This window comes from Schistocerca cancellata, chromosome 4, assembly GCF_023864275.1.
Source record: "Schistocerca cancellata isolate TAMUIC-IGC-003103 chromosome 4, iqSchCanc2.1, whole genome shotgun sequence".
Classification (NCBI taxonomy): domain Eukaryota; kingdom Metazoa; phylum Arthropoda; class Insecta; order Orthoptera; family Acrididae; genus Schistocerca; species Schistocerca cancellata.
This window is the reverse complement of record NC_064629.1, coordinates 251,581,678-251,600,663: the sequence shown is the minus strand read 5'-3', so window position 1 is coordinate 251,600,663 and position 18,986 is coordinate 251,581,678. Positions and strand designations below refer to the sequence as shown.

Here is an 18,986-nt window from a genome sequence, read left to right as displayed (position 1 = left end):
TTTGTTACGGTAAAAGTAGCTCAAGATATTTTAACGCCCCCTCCTTGTGGTTTTCTGTATCCGCCACTGTGTAGACGTAGACGTGATTAGAACATATAACTACTGCAAATTTTTGTTTGTCTGTAGGTATAGATTCAACATAAAGCAAGTGCGATGCTTTCTTTTCCTAAGTAACAGTAACTACTGTTTCGGAACTAATGCTTCGAGAAAGCTGTACAAACTCATATTTTCTTTGCTCAATAAATGCTCTACAGAAGCCACACCCTGGAGGAGAGGGCGAGATGCGTCGATCAATAAAGATAGTGTACCCGACAGCCGTCAGATGGCAGCTGTGCGCGCAGCGTAGCCTCCGTAGGTGCGACTATGGCTGGTGACCTTTAGTTCGTAGAGTGCCCTGCGCAGTCGGGGAGGAAACGTGCGGATGTAGTAGGTCCCGCAAATATTAGGTGTGGTTTTGAACACTCATCCGTAGGCACTTGAGACTTTGCAGAACGATAGTCACCGCCTGAACTGATCGGTAGCATCAGAGATCTTCCCATTCTTATCTGGTAAGTCGTTCTACAACTTTCTTGTCTAATACTTTCAGTATCGGCATTTCTGAATGTTGTACGTGTACATACGGTGCAAATATATTATTGATTAATTAATCCAGAAAGCACATTTAAGTAACGTATGTTTCTTTAAAAAATTTTTTTCATACGCTGAAAACATGAAACATGTCTTACCCCACTTTTGCTGTAGCGTAATATTTGACTAAATAGTTTCTCAGTGTCAAGATGTTGGCTATTGTGGTGGAACACAGTTTGCAACATATGGCAGAAGGTATAATATTTTAGAAAACATTTGGTGAACTGGAAGTCAGTCCTCTGTGAGCAAAAGTAGCACATACAAGATGAGCTGTAAAGAATTTCGTGCATGCTACCCAGGTAAGACTGTGGGCATCAATCCACATCAGACTAAAGAAATGTCAAAAAAGCTGACCGCCTATTTGTGTGTGTTACATATATGCCCAACTGTCTTGTAAAAGAAATAGATATTTTATACTCAGGTTGCTAAGAACAAAACTTACTGAACTAAAAATTCTGGAAAGAAAAGAAAACCGAAAGAAGTTGCCATGACTGAATCTAAACTACGTAATTTGACACTGTAAAATTAATGTCAATTCTGTTAATACATCAACAAATGTTTTTCGCGTCTTAACAGTAAGTGCCAGACAGACATTTGGTTTAATCTCCGATTTTATTCCCGAATCGCTGCCTCTACGCACAACAAAATACTAACGTCTTTGGTTTCAATCTTATTGTACTAGAATATGACTCATGAACATAGGCTACAGAAAAAATAGTATATAATTGTGTAAATATTGGAGTGTCTCAGCAACTACACCGGGTTGAACAAACGGAAATGGCGTAACTGATTAGTACATAAAATCTTCCTTTGAAACGGCTTGGCTAATTTCCTTGCCACCCGATCTCCTACTCCGTCTCTAAAGAGCTCGTCGTCGGTGGGACTTTAAACCCTAAGATTAGATTATGTTTTATTAGATATACTTTCTGTTCTATAGAGTCTTAGTGAGGATATTGTCAGAGATGTAGGTCTTGTCGTAAAACAAACGTGCTAGCAAACGGTTTATGTTGTAGGTGGTAAAGAGTGTCAGACATTACTACTCATGGCTGAGACCTTGAACGTGATTTTCAAGGTGATTTGGAATTAAAGGAATTTTTTGAAATGGGAACCCTCATTCTAGATCTGTGATTTGAAAAGAGCTCACATGGTATGTATAAAATGATGCTTTCTGAACAAAGAAAACATGTGATCGTTGACCATGCTCAGTTCGAGAAGGCAATGAAAACGGATGAGGTGACGTCGTTACATCATAACACAATTAATGCGCATAGTAGTCTGGTTTACTTACTAAATTTGAATCAGGTGAAGTAACTTAGGCCGGCCAGGGTGGCCGAGCGGTTCTAGGCGCTACAGTCTGGATCTGCGCTACCGCTGCGGTCGCAGGTTCGAATCCTGTCTCGGGCATGGATGTGTGTGATGTCCTTAGGTTAGTTAGGTTTAAGTGGTTCTAAGTTCTAGGGGACTGATGACCTCACCGAGCGAGGTGGCACAGTGGCTAGCACACTGGACTCGCATTCGGGAGGACGACGGTTCAATCCCGCGCCCGGCCATCCTGATTTAGGTTTTCCGTGCTTTCCCTAAATAGCTCCAGGCAAATGCCGGGATGGTACCTTTGAAAGGGCACGGCCGACTTCCTTCCCGTCCTTCCCTAATCCGATGACACCAATGACCTCGCTGTCTGGTCTCCTCCCCAAACAGCCCAACCCAACCCAACCAACTGATGACCTCAGAAGTTAAGTCCCATTGTGCTCAGAGCCATTTGAACCATTTTTGAAGTAACTTAATTACCACTACGGGGTCGTATTGTGGTAGGTCGTCGTACAGTGTATTCGGGTGGTCTTGTACAGCGCCGCTGGCAGAGCAGGCAAGAGGGCGTTCGTGTGGGGCCACAACGCTCGATCCTCGCGGAGTGCGCGACATGAGAGGGGTGTCGCTCACGTCCACATGCTGGAACACTGTTCTTGTTTCATTGCTAATTTGAGTGATCAGTTTGTGAAAACTGTGAAACTGCCTTGCTTTATTTGGTTGATTCACACAGCTACAGTCCAAATGAAGTCGGAGACCTGATTACCATTTTAGGAGAGTGCCAGGATGTTTATGTCCACGCGCCCGCACTTCATGCTAAACGTTTTCTCAGTAGACGATACCCAAGTAACGTCACTTTTCGCGATCTCACTGACAGACCTTTAGGTGGACTGATAAATTGTGTACGTCGCCGTCATGAATATGGGAAACATGATAATCGTGTAGTAGCCGTTCTTGCTGTGATCCAGCTAAATCCTCATATTAGTTCATGGCAAATCCAAATGGAACTAGGGTTCTCGAAGTCAACGGCTCTCAGAATCCTAAAGGCGTACAGATTTCAAGCTTGCCATATCACATTGACCCAAGAACTAACATTTCGGAAGTTCGAAGAACACCTTGCACTTTTGCACTGGTCCATAAATCGTCGAAATGTGTTAACATCTGTAATATTTTCAGATGAAATCACATTTACAAAGACTGGTGAATTAAACAGGCACACCAGTGCATACTGGTAGAACGTCCAGCCACATTGGTACAAAACTGCTGACAACTAACATCGTTGGAGCCTTAACGTTTCGTGCAGAACTGTCAATGGCTATTGATTGGTTCCTATTTTTTAATTGTAGTGTAAATCAATATAATTTTCCAGAAATGTTGAGAGTCCATCTACCTGGTTTACTTGGAGATGTTGACTTAGAGATCAGACAAAGAATGTAGGTACAGTTGGATGGTGTACTGCCACGTTATTCACGCATCGCAAGGACGTTTTTAAATGAAGAATATGTACACCGATGGATTGGACGTGTTGGTCCCTTTCCATGGCCCGCTGGTTCACCCAATCTAACTGCCCCTGATTTTTACCTATGGAGATACTTTAAAAATTTTTGTTATGAGAACAGCCAACGACAAGCATGATGAAACGTATCCTGAGAGTTTGAGCAGCCATTCCGCGAGATGTCCTGCTTTCCACTGTCAGTCATTTCCTGAGAAGGATTAATTTGTGCACTAAAGCAAATGGCGGTCACTTGAAGCACATGCTGAATGGTTAATCTCCAAGTACAAAGTGAAAGGCACGGGAACTTTTTAAACCAGGCACCCCGAGGAATGAGAGGCAAGGGTACTTACTCTACGACTAGTAAATCAATAATCTACCTTCTTTTTTACTTTTTTTCTACTTGAAAATGTCAGAATAACTACTATACGTTGTGGTCCATCATGGGAGAGTGGCGCTTCTTGAGAATTCTACCACTAAATAACAGTCTAACTCTTATCGTTCCAAAATATGGTTTGAGGTGGTCCTTCTAATTCAGATCATTCCAGGCGCATTCTCCTATAAATTTACCGATAGTGGCTGTTTGCAATGAGTGATCACCAAATGTGAAATTGAACAGCAGTGGTGTTTCTGCTTATTTGTGCACACTATGCTATTTTCCTTACCGTTGAGAATCGACTACCAGTCCTGTATGAAGCATAGATATTTCGGATACCTTCCTACATATAGTTTCCTGATACAATTTTCTAATGGTGCCACTTTCATGTGCCTCATAAAGCGTCCCATAATTTTTCACCAGGTCGTATATCCACACTGTAAATAGAAACAACCCCACAACACTACAGTTGGGTACCCGTGCAGCTTTTTTCACCTATGCTACTTTCTCTCTGTTAAGAACAAAGTGCAGAGATCAGTGTTGTGTGAGTGGATCGGTGAATATTTTAGTAATAGACTCTAGTACAATATAGAGCATGAGGAAAGTCCAACAGAAAAGAAAGTAACATCGTCTGTGTCACAAACAAGCTTCCAAGTGGGTTACTGTTTTTGGAAATTGGACTACCAATGCAAGTAGTATCTCTTCTTCTCCTTCTTCTTCTGCTTCTTGTGCCTTTGTCCACATAAGCGCAGAACCAGTATGGTTATTAACGATTTTTGGTATAGTTAATCTCGAGGGGTGACGGGATGCCCTTCCTGATGACACTACAATGTCTCCACGGAACGAAATAGTGCACCCCAACGGTCTGCGCGTAGTGCTGTTCATGTGAATGTGAGCGAATGTTTTTCGAAATGTTTGCAAATCGTGTAACTGAGGCAGGACTTTGGTACCAGTCCAGTATTCACGTGTTGGGATGGGGAAAGCAACTACTAACCACATCCAGGCTGGCCGACACACCGACCCTCGTCGTTAATCCACCGTGTAGATATGATCCGGAGGCTGCGGCACCTCGACGTCGTGGGAGCGACATTTGCAACAATCTGATGCCTTGGGTTCACTGTCATCGATCATCCTCCATACATTCCGGACTTGGTGCCATCCGATTTTTGTATCTTTCCAAAACTTAAACAACACCTTCGAGGACCTCTCTTTGATTATGATGAAGCGATGAATGCAGAGGTGAGATTGTGGTTCCGTGAACGAAGTCAAATGTTCAACAACGACGGGATCAACAAACTGGTCTCTAGTTGGGAGCTTGACTATGTTGAAAAATAAACATGCAGAGATAAAGAATAAAGGTGTAGAAGGTTAATAAAGTTTGTTTTATTTTAAAGCTTTAAGGCTTTTCGCATTAAAAATTATTAGGCATTACTTTTCAGCATGCTCTCTATATAAAGAGTTTAATTTTATGATGACATTCTCTACACTTTTTAGGCACAGCTTGTATCTTGAACCACTCATGAATATTCTCTCTGTCAATTTCGCATATGTCCTTGTATTTCCACATTTCAACTCTAAAATGCTGCCCCATTCATCTCTGCTCCAATTATATAAGGTACTTTCCTCACCGCATCACATGCCCGGAATGCGGAAGTAAAGCTATGTGGGTAGGTTTTGAGTCGTGTTTGGATACCTCAGTTGGTAGAGCACTGGGGAGCGATGGATAAGGTCCGAGATCTGAATCTTGGTCCGGCGAGCAGTTCTAATCTCACAGGAAGTTTCATATCGGCGGCGAACTGACTCACAGCGGTCCGCTGACCTCACGTATCACTCTGCAGAGGTGACGTGACATCCATTTGTCCAACACTTGTGATCGTCGTGTGTGGTGATTTAGGAATGAAGAAACGTTGTCTCTGCGGAGTAGAAGATCGACCCTAGATACTGTAGCGAAAACTCAAATATCCGATATAATACGGATATAAGTCGGTTAATTTCATTGCTCAAATTTTCTAACGGGTTGCTCATACACCATGAGCCAAACCATTATCACTGCTGCTCACCTGGAGACAGAATACGCCTGGTGGCGTTGCGGACGCGTGACACGGTAGTGTTCGACGTACACGCTTCAATATACAATGAGAAGGTCGGAGGCTTGCTCGTCCTGTAAAAATGGATAGGAGCTAAGTGTGGCAGACATGACGACAGAGTACAGTGCTGGAGAAGGCACTAGTGTTTCGAAGCACACTGATCAGCGTATCTGACAGGACATAAGGCTCAGCCGCAGAAGACCTCGATGTGCTCCCACGTTGACCCAACGGCATCGTCAGTTACGACTGCAGTGGGAATGAAATCATCCAGACTGTACCGTGGGACAAAGGAAACGTGTCTACTGGATGGGTGAATCATGTTTTTTGTTGCATAAGGCCTACAGTTGTGTCGGCCTGCGCTTCATCTCGGTGTACGGCTACTCCAACCAATGACTGCGGCATGGATGCAGGCCTGTGGGCACAGTAGTGTGGTATGGGCAAAATGGTCCTCGGATTCCGGAAGACCTATGGTGGTAATTTAAGGCACTATGATAGCTTTGGATTACTTGAACATTATTGCCGGCCACCTGCTTCCTTCCATGTTTGATGCCGTCCACGACAGCGATGGCATCTTCTAGAAGGATGACTGTGGTACCGAAAGACTACAGTCGTGTTACAATGGTTTCAGGAGCATATAGTCTACGCTCACTGATGTTATGGCCACCAAATTCTCCTGATCTGAACCCTATGGAACACATCTAGGACGCTAATGAGCGCCAGTTCCGCGCCCGCAACTGGTGCGCAACTTGCGTGAACTGCATGACCTGTTCTTTGAAATATGGTGCCACATACTACTGAAAACCTACAAACAGCTTTACAGATCCGTGCCACGTAGAACCGCTGCTGTATTGCAGTGGATCATGCCGCTATTATGGATACAGGGTACTTATAAATTGTCGAAAAACTTATATATTCTATAGTCTTTCCTGATTACATTGATATATACATTATTGGGTTTCAAATGAAAAATGACCTATATATACCCAATTTTAAATTTATGGTCATGTATGCTGTCACGCCTCCTTTATTTCTGTTACAGAAACCAGTATTATTTCGAAAAGAACTGTGAACTTTCTGTTTACAGCGATTATACGTATGATACATTGTACATGTTGGTAACAATGCAGGTTTCTAGTGTCTGTAAATGATTATCTTTGCTTGTATTTACTTTTGTTTCGCTGAAGTAGTTTGTTCACATGTTACTCAATGTTTGTTGCCCAAGTGCTCCATATATTTGTGAAGTACGTATGCTTTAGTGTGCAATAAATGCAAACTATGCCACGCATGAAGAAATTCAATAAAAGGAAATTCTGTGGTAACCAGTTCACAAACAAAGCAAACCACACTATTGAAAGTAACCTATGTATCAGTTATTCAGGGAAGAAACTCTCACGTGGCTCGCCTCCTGGTAATTCAATCTTTTGTGTTAACAATGAGGCTGTTTGTAGTGGATTTGTTGATGTCAATGTGGGCATCTATCTCCTTTGATAAAGGAAGTGGCTAAATGTAAACAATGTGATGGTGCAGGCTGTCTGGAAACAACTGAACAACAAAGTAGCAGGAAGGGTTTAGCGTCAAAATAAGTTGTTCTGTGTAGATCCTGCAATAAATCTACCTCGAAAATGACTTCGAACATTGTGCATAATTCATATGATGTGAATTTGAAGTAAGTGTATGCAGTGCGTGCAATAGGGAAAGGAAAAAAGTCTGCTCAAACGTTTTGTGGTTTGATGGACCTTCCTCCTCCTCCCAATAGGTTCAGCAAGTACATAAAAATACTTTTAGGTGGCTTGACGGTGGAGTCTACAGCATCTATGAAACGTGCACTAGAAGAAACTGTAAATATTAGAGGAACAAGGGACATTTCTTTTGCACTTGATGGGATGTGGCAATATCGAGGACATCATTCCTTGAATGGTGTTGTACGTGCTACTTCTCTGGAGAATGGAAAAGTTGTTGATGTTGAGTGCTTATCTAATTACTGCCACACCTGCTGTGGTAACACTGAAGGACATATTGAACATCAGTGTTTTAAGAATTATGGTGGTTACAGTGGAGGTATGGAGTGTGATGGAACTCTAAAATATTTCACAGGTCGGTGCCCATTTATAACGTTAGATATACGAAGTACCTAGGCAATGGGGACTCTAAAGCTTTCAATAAAATTAATGAGTTCAATGTTTATGGTGATACCTTGGAAACAAAGTTGGAGTGTGTGGATATGTGCAGAAGAGGATGGGTGTTAGATCGAGGAAGCTACGAAGAGAAATGAAAGGAAAGTTGCTGTCTGATGAAAAATCTCTGGCTGGCCGAGGCAGATTGACAGAAACTGAAATAGACCTTCTTCAGAGTTATTATGGACTGGACATTAGACGAACTGCACCTCTGAATGGTGTTACAGCAATGAGAAAGGCTGTATGGGAAACCTACTTTCATAAGTTGCTCACAGATGACCACGCTGTTCACGGACTTTGCCCTAAAGCAGCTAATTCTTGGTGTGGTTACTGTGGTGTCACCGCCAGACACCACACTTGCTAGGTGGTAGCTTTAAATCGGCCGCGGTCCATTAGTACATGTCGGACCCGCGTGTCGCCACTGTCAGTAATTGCGGACCGAGCGCCACCACACGGCAGGTCTAGAGAGACGTATTAGGACTCGTCCCCAGTTGTACGACGACGTTGCTAGCGACTACACTGACGAAGCCTTTCTCTCATTTGCCGAGAGATAGTTAGAATAGCCTTCAGCTAAGTCCATGGCTACGACCTAGCAAGGCGCCATTAACCATTTCTAGAGAGAGTCTCACTTGTATCATCAAGAATGCTGTATACAAAGGATGGATTAAAGTTAAGTATTAAAGAAGCTACGTACTTTTCTTTATAGCATTCATTACGTATCCTGTTTCAGACATCACGCCAGCCGGCGTGTGTAACGCGTGCATTTCGGCTACTTCCGACTGGCGTGGCTGTCTTGATACGCCACAACAGTTACCAAAAATCAAAAGAAAGTGGTCAAATATACCATCATAAGCGTTCTCTTCCTGCGACTGTTATGAATGAAATAAAGCCAATTTTTTAGAGACTTGTGTGACCCTGTTTTGCTTCGTAAATGTCGTCATGGGGCACGCAGAGCAAAAATGAAAGTTTCGTCCAATGCATATGAGAAAGATTACCCAAGAATGTTTTTGTAGGACTGAATACATGAAAAGTTGGTGTACTAGATGCAGTGATATGTTTCAATGATGGAGTGATAGGGAGGTTGCAAGTCCTGAGAAATTTAGGCATAAAATGTGGCTCTAATATGGAAGATCAATTGCTTGAGTGTGACAGACATTGGGTGCATGAAGCTGAAAGATTCGCTCTTCAAGTTACCAAAGTAGCAAGAAGTGCTAAAAGGAATGCCAAGAGGAAGCTTGAAGATGAAGAAATGCTGCTGGATGAAGACTATGCTTCAAGAATGTTCTGCTGCATTGTTTAATTGGACTCATATCTTCACTCGCAATTTCCCGCAAGTTGTATTTTTCAGAATTCAGGTACAAATGTTTCCTAAAGGTTATAAAGCATTGTTCTGATTCTTTTCTGCAATAGTCCATACTTATGTGGTACACGTAAGCTTTATTGCAGAATCAACTAAATTATAGAAAAAATAACATTTTTACTAGGAAAACGTTATAAAAATTAAAATGTAAGATACGATATTTTTTATCCTTGTAATATACATAACAGGTGGGATTAAATAGGTCTAATACCTCAGCCATCATGTCATGCATATCTGGTAAAAATGTTGTCTCCTTCAAATGTATATCATTGGATTAAATGGTACCTCAATTTGAGGAAGCATTTTGGAAAAAGAAATTGCATCAATTTCTTTGTAATTTTTTTAATAACCGTAAGCAGGTTCAAAAATATTCAAAATACTTCTAATTTGTTTAGACTGTGTCCTGCATTACATGATATCAACAAAAAATCTGTAAAACATATACATTAGAAACAGGTGTTGATTTTTACATAATATTGAGTCGGAAAAGTACCCTGTATCCTTAGTAGAGAGTCGTAGTGTGTTGTCCCCTCAGTGTATATCCTGCTCACACTCGCGGTATTCGCCATATCTAGTCACGCCACTCGGGTGTCAAACACGGTACAGTCTCGGATCGGAGAACCTTTCCTGTGGCTTTTGGAAACTGTTTACTAAGATTGCGTACATACCGGGTAATACCCTGTACATCTCAAGCAGGCATATGTACGATAATCGAGAGAAAATAGTCACAAAAATTTATGATACGAATGTAGTTAATCCTATACCCAGCATTTTTTTAAACTGAGAGTAAGCTTTAGAAAAAAAAATAGAGGTGATATGTATGTTGCAATAATTATTCAGAATTATTTTTTTTATCATCATCTGTAAACAGATCCATCCGCTGACTGTGATGCAACACAGTCGTATGGTAATGGTTTGCGTCAGGTGTAGTGCTTTACAGAAAGACCGTGGGAGTGACGCAGACTGGTATTGATTTCTGGGCGGCCACATAGACGGCTGTGAGGAGCAGCTGTTTAGGAGCTTTGCGCGAAAACCTCTCCTTCCTTTACATGAAATGCATTCGCAGTTGCGATTATGGACAACCTTCAGCTGCATATGGAATGACAATTATAATTTGTCTCAGATCGGACTGGAGCCTGTATTTCCTTTTATCGCGAGCGATCGCCTTAACTTTAGGCTCTCTGAGCATGCATCAGGCCAGACCCCAGGTTCCATATGTTGTCAACCGCGCGTCTACAACCTGTAAACAAAACAGCCAGCCACCATGACGTAATAAATTAGGACAGAAGTATAATATGCATAAAGTCGCAATATATGCATAAACTCGCAATCAAAAAAGCATTAGTTGTTAGGACAGGAAACAGGTGCGCAGCCATCAAAAATGGTTCAAATGGCTCTGAGCACTATGCGACTTAAATTCTGAGGTCATCAATCGCCTAGAACTTAGAACTAATTAAACCTAACTAACATAAGGACATCACACACATCCATGCCCGAGGCAGGATTCGAACCTGCGACCGTGGCGGTCCCTCGGTTCCAGACTGTAGCGCCTAGAACCGCACGGCCACTCCGGCCGGCCATCAAGTCAGAAAAGGTGAACATAGATATTCTTTATGTAGAGACAATTTTATAGACTTTACACATGATGAAAGATTAAAGGCTGCGAAGGGTGTAAGTTTACCACTTGTCATCAAGTGGTAAAGAACTAATGATACGAAAAACCACAGGGCAAATGTGCAATACATCAGCTGAACTAGGAACAGCTTGAATATATCTGCAAGGCAACAGTTGAGTGCTTCACCTATTAGCACCTGCGGAAAAGAGATTTTGTGGTTAAACAAGTTGCTCGCACTGGAAATGGACTTCGGAAACAGAAGAGAAAGCGTGATGACCTAGCACGATCAAGATACTCTTCAGCACACAACCGCACCGCTGACCTAAAAGTTTGGTGACATTGGCTCTAAATAAAAACCATATATTCATTTTTGACTGTCGTGTACATTTTGAAATTCTTATTGGTTTCACAAGTTATTGTCTGGTCGATACAACAGCAGAGGGCTTCAAAGACACGGGTAAAATACGAATCGTATACATGACACTTGTGTTTGCTTTCGTTTGGGACAGTAGGGCATACTTGCGGACAACCTCTCATGTTACGACGGAACAATGGTTCAAATGGCTCTGAGCACTATGGAACTTAGCTTCTAAGGTCATCAGTCCCCTAGAGTTTAGAACTACTTAAACCTAACTAACCTAAGGACATCACACACATCCATGCCCGAGGCAGGATTCGAACCTGCGACCGTAGCATTCGCGCGGTTCCAGACTGTAGCGCCTAGAACCGCTCGGCCACCCCGGCCGGCAAGGAACAATGGTTCGAGGCGGTATATCTTGTCACTATGTCATCAAGTTCTACGCTCGTCACGTTGTTCAAGTTCTCTTCGAAGGCTCTTTCCAGTGCTACAGAAAAGAGAATATAATTCTGCTTAACAGAATCGATGCCATAATCCTGCAGCTACAAACGTTAGCAATTATTTTCGCGCATCACGAAATTCGCCACTGTGTCTGGTATTACTTAGTGAAAACCACACCTCGATATAATTACTCGCTTTGGATATATTTCTTTTCGGTGGCCTTATTTGGGCACTTCAGCCCGTATGTTTCAGATGTATGTGGTAGGATTTTTAATTATTGTGTAAATGAAGAAATATACATTTTTCACCTTTTCTATTTCTTCTTGGACAGCGTCATCTTAAATCTGTAAGGTGTTAGCATATCCTTTCATTTCCAGATCCAAATTTTTCTTGTAATTTTTCGCATCACTGAAGCGATTCTACGGAGCGATCAGTGTATCTAATCTCCAGGAAATTGGAGACACGCGTTACAGGGCTAGACTGTTAAATGAAAAGCAAACTATTTTACCCAATTGCCTGTTTGTATTGAAACAAAGGTAAAAGACCATGCCATATCAGTATTTAACTGCATGAGTACGTAGTGCACCTAGACGAAGACATAGGCCTAAAACAGTAAACTGAGGATATGAAGCTTTTCATGCAAATATAGAATGAAGTAAGGTGGATTTGAGATAAATAGCTTTCACCACACGATGGTACAATGGTTAAGTATGGTTAGTATGGGCAGAGATTATTGTTGGCAACCAGAATAAAATAATAATTGGATCCTTTTACCGACCTCCCAGTTCAGATGATTTTGTTGTTGTTGTGGTCTTCAGTCCAGAGACTAGTTTGATGCCGATCTCCATGCTACTCTATCCTACAGTTTCTGAAAGGTTCAAAGAAAACTTGAGTTTGATTTCAAACACGTACCCGACTCATACGATAGTACACTCCTGGAAATTGAAATAAGAACACCGTGAATTCATTGTCCCAGGAAGGGGAAACTTTATTGACACATTCCTGGGGTCAGATACATCACATGATCACACTGACAGAACCACAGGCACATAGACACAGGCAACAGAGCATGCACAATGTCGGCACTAGTACAGTGTATATCCACCTTTCGCAGCAATGCAGGCTGCTATTCTCCCATGGAGACGATCGTAGAGATGCTGGATGTAGTCCTGTGGAACGGCTTGCCATGTCATTTCCACCTGGCGCCTCAGTTGGACCAGCGTTCGTGCTGGACGTGCAGACCGCGTGAGACGACGCTTCATCCAGCCCCAAACATGCTCAATGGGGGACAGATCCGGAGATCTTGCTGGCCAGGGTAGTTGACTTACACCTTCTAGAGCACGTTGGGTGGCACGGGATACATGCGGACGTGCATTGTCCTGTTGGAACAGCAAGTTCCCTTGCCGGTCTAGGAATGGTAGAACGATGGGTTCGATGACGGTTTGGATGTACCGTGCACTATTCAGTGTCCCCTCGACGAACACCAGTGGTGTACGGCCAGTGTAGGAGATCGCTCCCCACACCATTTTGCCGGGTGTTGGCCCTGTGTGCCTCGGTCGTATGCAGTCCTGATTGTGGCGCTCACCTGCACGGCGCCAAACACGCATACGACCATCATTGGCACCAAGGCAGAAGCGACTCTCATCGCTGAAGACGACACGTCTCCATTCGTCCCTCCATTCACGCCTGTCGCGACACCACTGGAGGCGGGCTGCACGATGTTGGGGTGTGAGCGGAAGACGGCCTAACGGTGTGCGGGACCGTAGCCCAGCTTCATGGAGACGGTTGCGAATGGTCCTCGCCGATACCCCAGGAGCAACAGTGTCCCTAATTTGCTGGGAAGTGGCGGTGCGGTCCCCTACGGCACTGCGTAGGATTCTACGGTCTTTGCGTGCATCCGTGCGTCGCTGCGGTCCGGTCCCAGGTCGACGGGCACGTGCACCTTCCGCCGACCACTGGCGACAACATCGATGTACTGTGGAGACCTCACGCCCCACGTGTTGAGCAATTCGGCGGTACGTCCACCTGGCCTCCCGCATGCCTACTATACGCCCTCGTTCAAAGTCCGTCAACTGCACATACGGTTCACGTCCACGCTGTCGCGGCATGCTACCAGTGTTAAAGACTGCGATGGAGCTCCGTATGCCACGGCAAACTGGCTGACACTGACGGCGGCGGTGCACAAATGCTGCGCAGCTAGCGCCATTCGACGGCCAACACCGCGGTTCCTGGTGTGTCCGCTGTGCCGTGCGTGTGATCATTGCTTGTACAGCCCTCTCGCAGTGTCCGGAGCAAGTATGGTGGGTCTGACACACCGGTGTCAATGTGTTCTTTTTTCCATTTCCAGGAGTGTAGTTGGTGGTGACTTTAATTTACCCTCCATGTTGTTGTTGTTGTTGTGGTCTTCAGTCCTGAGACTGGTTTGATGCAGCTCTCCATGCTACTCTATCCTGTGCAAGCTTCTTCATCTCCCAGTACCTACTGCAACCTACATCCTTCTGAATCTGCTTAGTGTATTCATCTCTTGGTCTCCCTCTACGATTTTTACCCTCCACGCTGCCCTCCAATGCTAAATTTGTGATCCCTCGATGCCTCAGAACATGTCCTACCAACCGATCCCTTCTTCTAGTCAAGTTGTGCCACAAACTTCTCTTCTCCCCAATCCTATTCAATACCTCCTCATTAGTTACGTGATCTACCCACCTTATCTTCAGCATTCTTCTGTAGCACCACATTTCGAAAGCTTCTATTCTCTTCTTGTCCAAACTAGTTATCGTCCATGTCTCACTTCCATACATGGCTACACTCCATACAAATACTTTCAGAAACGGCTTCCTGACACCTAAATCTATATTCGATGTTAACAAATTTCTCTTCTTGAGAAACGCTTTCCTTGCCATTGCCAGTCTACATTTTATATCCTCTCTACTTCGACCATCATCGGTTATTTTACTCCCTAAATAGCAAAACTCCTTTACTACTTTAAGTGTCTCAGTTCCTAATCTAATTCCCTCAGCATCACCCGACTTAATTTGACTACATTCCATTATCCTCGTTTTGCTTTTGTTGATGTTCATCTTATATCCTTCTTTCAAGACACTGTCCATTCCGTTCAACTGCTCTTCCAAGTCCTTTGCTGTCTCTGACAGAATTACAATGTCATCGGCGAACCTCAAAGTTTTTACTTCTTCTCCATGAATTTTAATACCTACTCCGAATTTTTCTTTTGTTTCCTTTACTGCTTGCTCAATATACAGATTGAATAACATCGGGGAGAGGCTACAACCCTGTCTCACTCCTTTCCCAACCACTGCTTCCCTTTCATGCCCCTCGACTCTTATAACTGCCATCTGGTTTCTGTACAAATTGTAAATAGCATTTCGCTCCCTGTATTTTACCCCTGCCACCTTCAGAATTTGAAAGAGAGTATTCCAATCAACATTGTCAAAAGCTTTCTCTAAGTCTACAAATGCTAGAAACGTAGGTTTGCCTTTTCTTAATCTTTCTTCCAAGATAAGTCGTAAGGTCAGTATTGCCTCACGTGTTCCAACATTTCTACGGGATCCAAACTGATCTTCCCCGAGGTCGGCTTCTACCAGTTTTTCCATTCGTCTGTAAAGAATTCGCGTTAGTATTTTGCAGCTGTGACTTATTAAACTGATAGTTCGGTAACTTTCACATCTGTCAAGACCTGCTTTCTTTGGGATTGGAATTATTATATTCTTCTTAAAGTCTGAGGGTATTTCGCCTGTCTCATACATCGTGCTCACCAGATGGTAGAGTTTTGTCATGACTGGCTCTCCCGAGGCCATCAGTAGTTCTAATGGAATGTTGTCTACTCCCGGGGCCTTGTTTTGTCTCAGGTCTTTCAGTGCTCTGTCAAACTCTTCACGCAGTATCATATCTCCCATTTCATCTTCATCTACCTCCTCTTCCATTTCCATAATATTGTCCTCAAGTGCATCGCCCTTGCATAGACCCTCTATATACTCCTTCCACCTTTCTGCTTTCCCTTCTTTGCTTAGAACTGGGTTGCCATCTGAGCTCCTGATATTCATACAAGTTGTTCTCTTCTCTCCAAAGGTCTCTTTAATTTTCCTGTAGGCAGTATCTATCTTACCCCTAGTGAGACAAGCCTCTACATCCTTACATTTGTCCTCTAGCCGTCCCTGCTTAGCCATTTTGCACTTCCTGTCGATTTCATTTTTGAGACGTTTGTATTCCTTTTTGCCTGCTTCATTTACTGCATTTTTATATTTTCTCCTTTCATCAATTAAATTCAATACTTCTTCTGTTACCCAAGGATTTCTATTAGCCTGCGTCTTTTTACCTACTTGATCGTCTGCTGCCTTCACCACTTCATCCCTCAGAGCTACCCATTCTTCTTCTACTGTATTTCTTTCCCCCATTCCTGTCAATTGTTCCCTAATGCTCTCCCTGAAACTCTCTACAACCTCTGGTTCTGTCAGTTTATCCAGGTCCCATCTCCTTAAATTCCCACCTTTTTGCAGTTTCTTCAGTTTCAATCTGCAGTTCATAACCAATAGATTGTGGTCAGAATCTACATCTGCCCCAGGAAATGTCTTACAATTTAAAACCTGGTTCCTAAATCTCTGTCTTACCATTATATAATCTATCTGAAACCTGTCAGTATCTCCAGGCTTCTTCCATGTATACAGCCTCCTTTCATGATTCTTGAACCAAGTGTTAGCTATGATTAAGTTATGCTCTGTGCAAAATTCTACAAGGCGGCTTCCTCTTTCATTCCTTCCCCCCAATCCATATTCACCTACTATGTTTCCTTCTCTCCCTTTTCCTACTGACGAATTCCAGTCACCCATGACTATTAAATTTTCGTCTCCCTTCACTACCTGAATAATTTCTTTTATCTCGTCATACATTTCATCTATTTCTTCATCATCTGCAGAGCTAGTTGGCATATAAACTTGTACTACTGTAGTAGGCATGGGCTTTGTGTCTATCTTGGCCACAATAATGCGTTCACTATGCTGTTTGTAGTAGCTAACCCGCACTCCTACTTTTTTATTCATTGTTAAACCTACTCCTGCATTACCCCTATTTGATTTTGTATTTATAACCCTGTAATCACCTGACCAAAAGTCTTGTTCTTCCTGCCACCGAACTTCACTAATTCCCACTATATCTAACTTTAACCTATCCATTTCCCTTTTTAAATTTTCTAACCTACCTGCCCGATTAAGTGATCTGACATTCCACGCTCCGATCCGTAGAACGCCAGTTTTCTTTCTCCTGATTACGACGTCCTCTTGAGTAGTCCCCGCCCGGAGATCCGAATGGGGGACTATTTTACCTCCGGAATATTTTACCCAAGAGGACGCCATCATCATTTAATCATACAGTAGTGCTGCATGTCCTCGGGAAAAATTACGGCTGTAGTTTCCCCTTGCTTTCAGCCGTTCGCAGTACCAGCACAGCAAGGCCGTTTTGGTTAATGTTACAAGGCCAGATCAGTCAATCATCCAGACTGTTGCCCCTGCAACTCCATATCTTGGCGAAAATCCCCAAGTACGCATAAAATATCATCCGAAATTGTGCTAAACGCATTCTCTGAAAATTATTTCGAGCAGTTAGTTCATGAGTCCACGCGAATAGTAAACGGTTCTGAAAACACACTTGACCTCTTAGCAACAAATAATCCTGAGTTAATAACGAGCATCAAAACCGATATAGGGATTAGTGAACACAGGGTTGTCGTAGCGAGATTGAATATTGTAATCTTCGAAAAATAAGCGAAAAATATACCTATTCAAAAAAGCAGATAAAAATTCACTTGACCCTTCCTGAGAAACAATCTCCACTCATTCCAAATTAATAATATAAGTGTAGACAAGATGTGGCTTAAATTCAAAGAAATAGTATCGGCAGCAATTGAGAGGTTTATACCAAATAAACTAACAAACGACGGAGCTGATCCTCTTTGGTACACTAAACGGGTAAGAACACAGTTGCAGAAACAACGAAACAAACATGCCAAATTTTAAAAGACGAAAAATCCCCAAGATTGACGATCCTTTACAGACGCTCGAAACTTAGCGCGGATTTCAATGCGAGACGCCTATAACACTTTCCACAACGAAACGTGGTCTCGAAACCTGGCAGAAAATCCAAAGAGATTTTGGTCGTATGTGAAGTATGTTAGCGGCAAGAAACAATCAATGCCTTCTCTGCCCGATAACAATGGAGATACTATCGAAGACAGTGCTACCAAAGCAATGTTACTTAAACACAGCCTTCCGAAATGCCTTCACAAAAGAAGACGAAGTAAGTATTCCAGAATTCGAATCGAGAACAGCTGCCAACGTGAGTAACGTAGAAGTAAATATCCCCGGAGTAGTGAAGCAACTCAAATCAGTTAATAAAAGCAAGTCTTCTGGTCCAGACTGTATACCAAATAGGTTCCTTTCGGAGTACTCTGATGCATTAGCTCCATACTTAACAATCATATACAACCGTTCACTAGACGAAAGATCCTTACACAAAGACTGGAAAGTTGCACAGATCACATCAACATTCAAGAAAGGTAGTAGGAGTAATCCACTAAATTACTGGCCCATATCGTTAACGTCGATATGCAGCAGGATTTTAGAACATATATTGTGTTCGAACACTATTAATTACCTCGAAGGAAACAGTCTATTGACACACAGTCAACATGGGTTTAGAAAACATCGTTCCTGTGAAACACAACTAGCTCTTTATTCACATGAAGTGCTGAGTGCTATTGACAAGGGATTTCAGATCGATTCCGTTTTCCTGGATTTCCGGAAGGCTTTTGACACTGTACCACACAAGCGGCTCGTAGTGAAATTGCGTACATATGGAATATCGTCTCAGTTGTGTGACTGGATTTGCGATTTCTTGTCAGAGAGGTCACAGTTCGTTGTAATTGACGGAAAGTCATCGAGTAAAACAGAAGTGATATCAGGCGTTCCACAACGTAGTGTTATATGCATTTTGCTGTTCCTTATCTATATTAACGATTTGGGAGACAATTTGAGCAGCCGTCTTCGGTTGTTTGCAGATGACGCTGTCGTTTATCGACTAATAGTCATCAGAAGATCAAAACAAACTGCAAAACGATTTAGAAAAGATATCTGAATGGTGCGAAA

At 42.8% G+C, this 18,986-nt stretch overlaps 1 long non-coding RNA gene across 1 annotated transcript in view; it reads left to right on the top strand.

Annotated features, from left to right (window-relative positions):
* The first annotated feature begins 440 nt into the window (after positions 1 to 440).
* LOC126183712 (uncharacterized) overlaps positions 441 to 18,986 on the top strand; it is a 261,282-nt gene continuing 242,736 nt past the window's right edge. The window contains exon 1 of the long non-coding RNA XR_007536795.1: positions 441 to 548. This is a non-coding gene — a long non-coding RNA (uncharacterized LOC126183712). The remainder of the gene's footprint in view (positions 549 to 18,986) is intronic.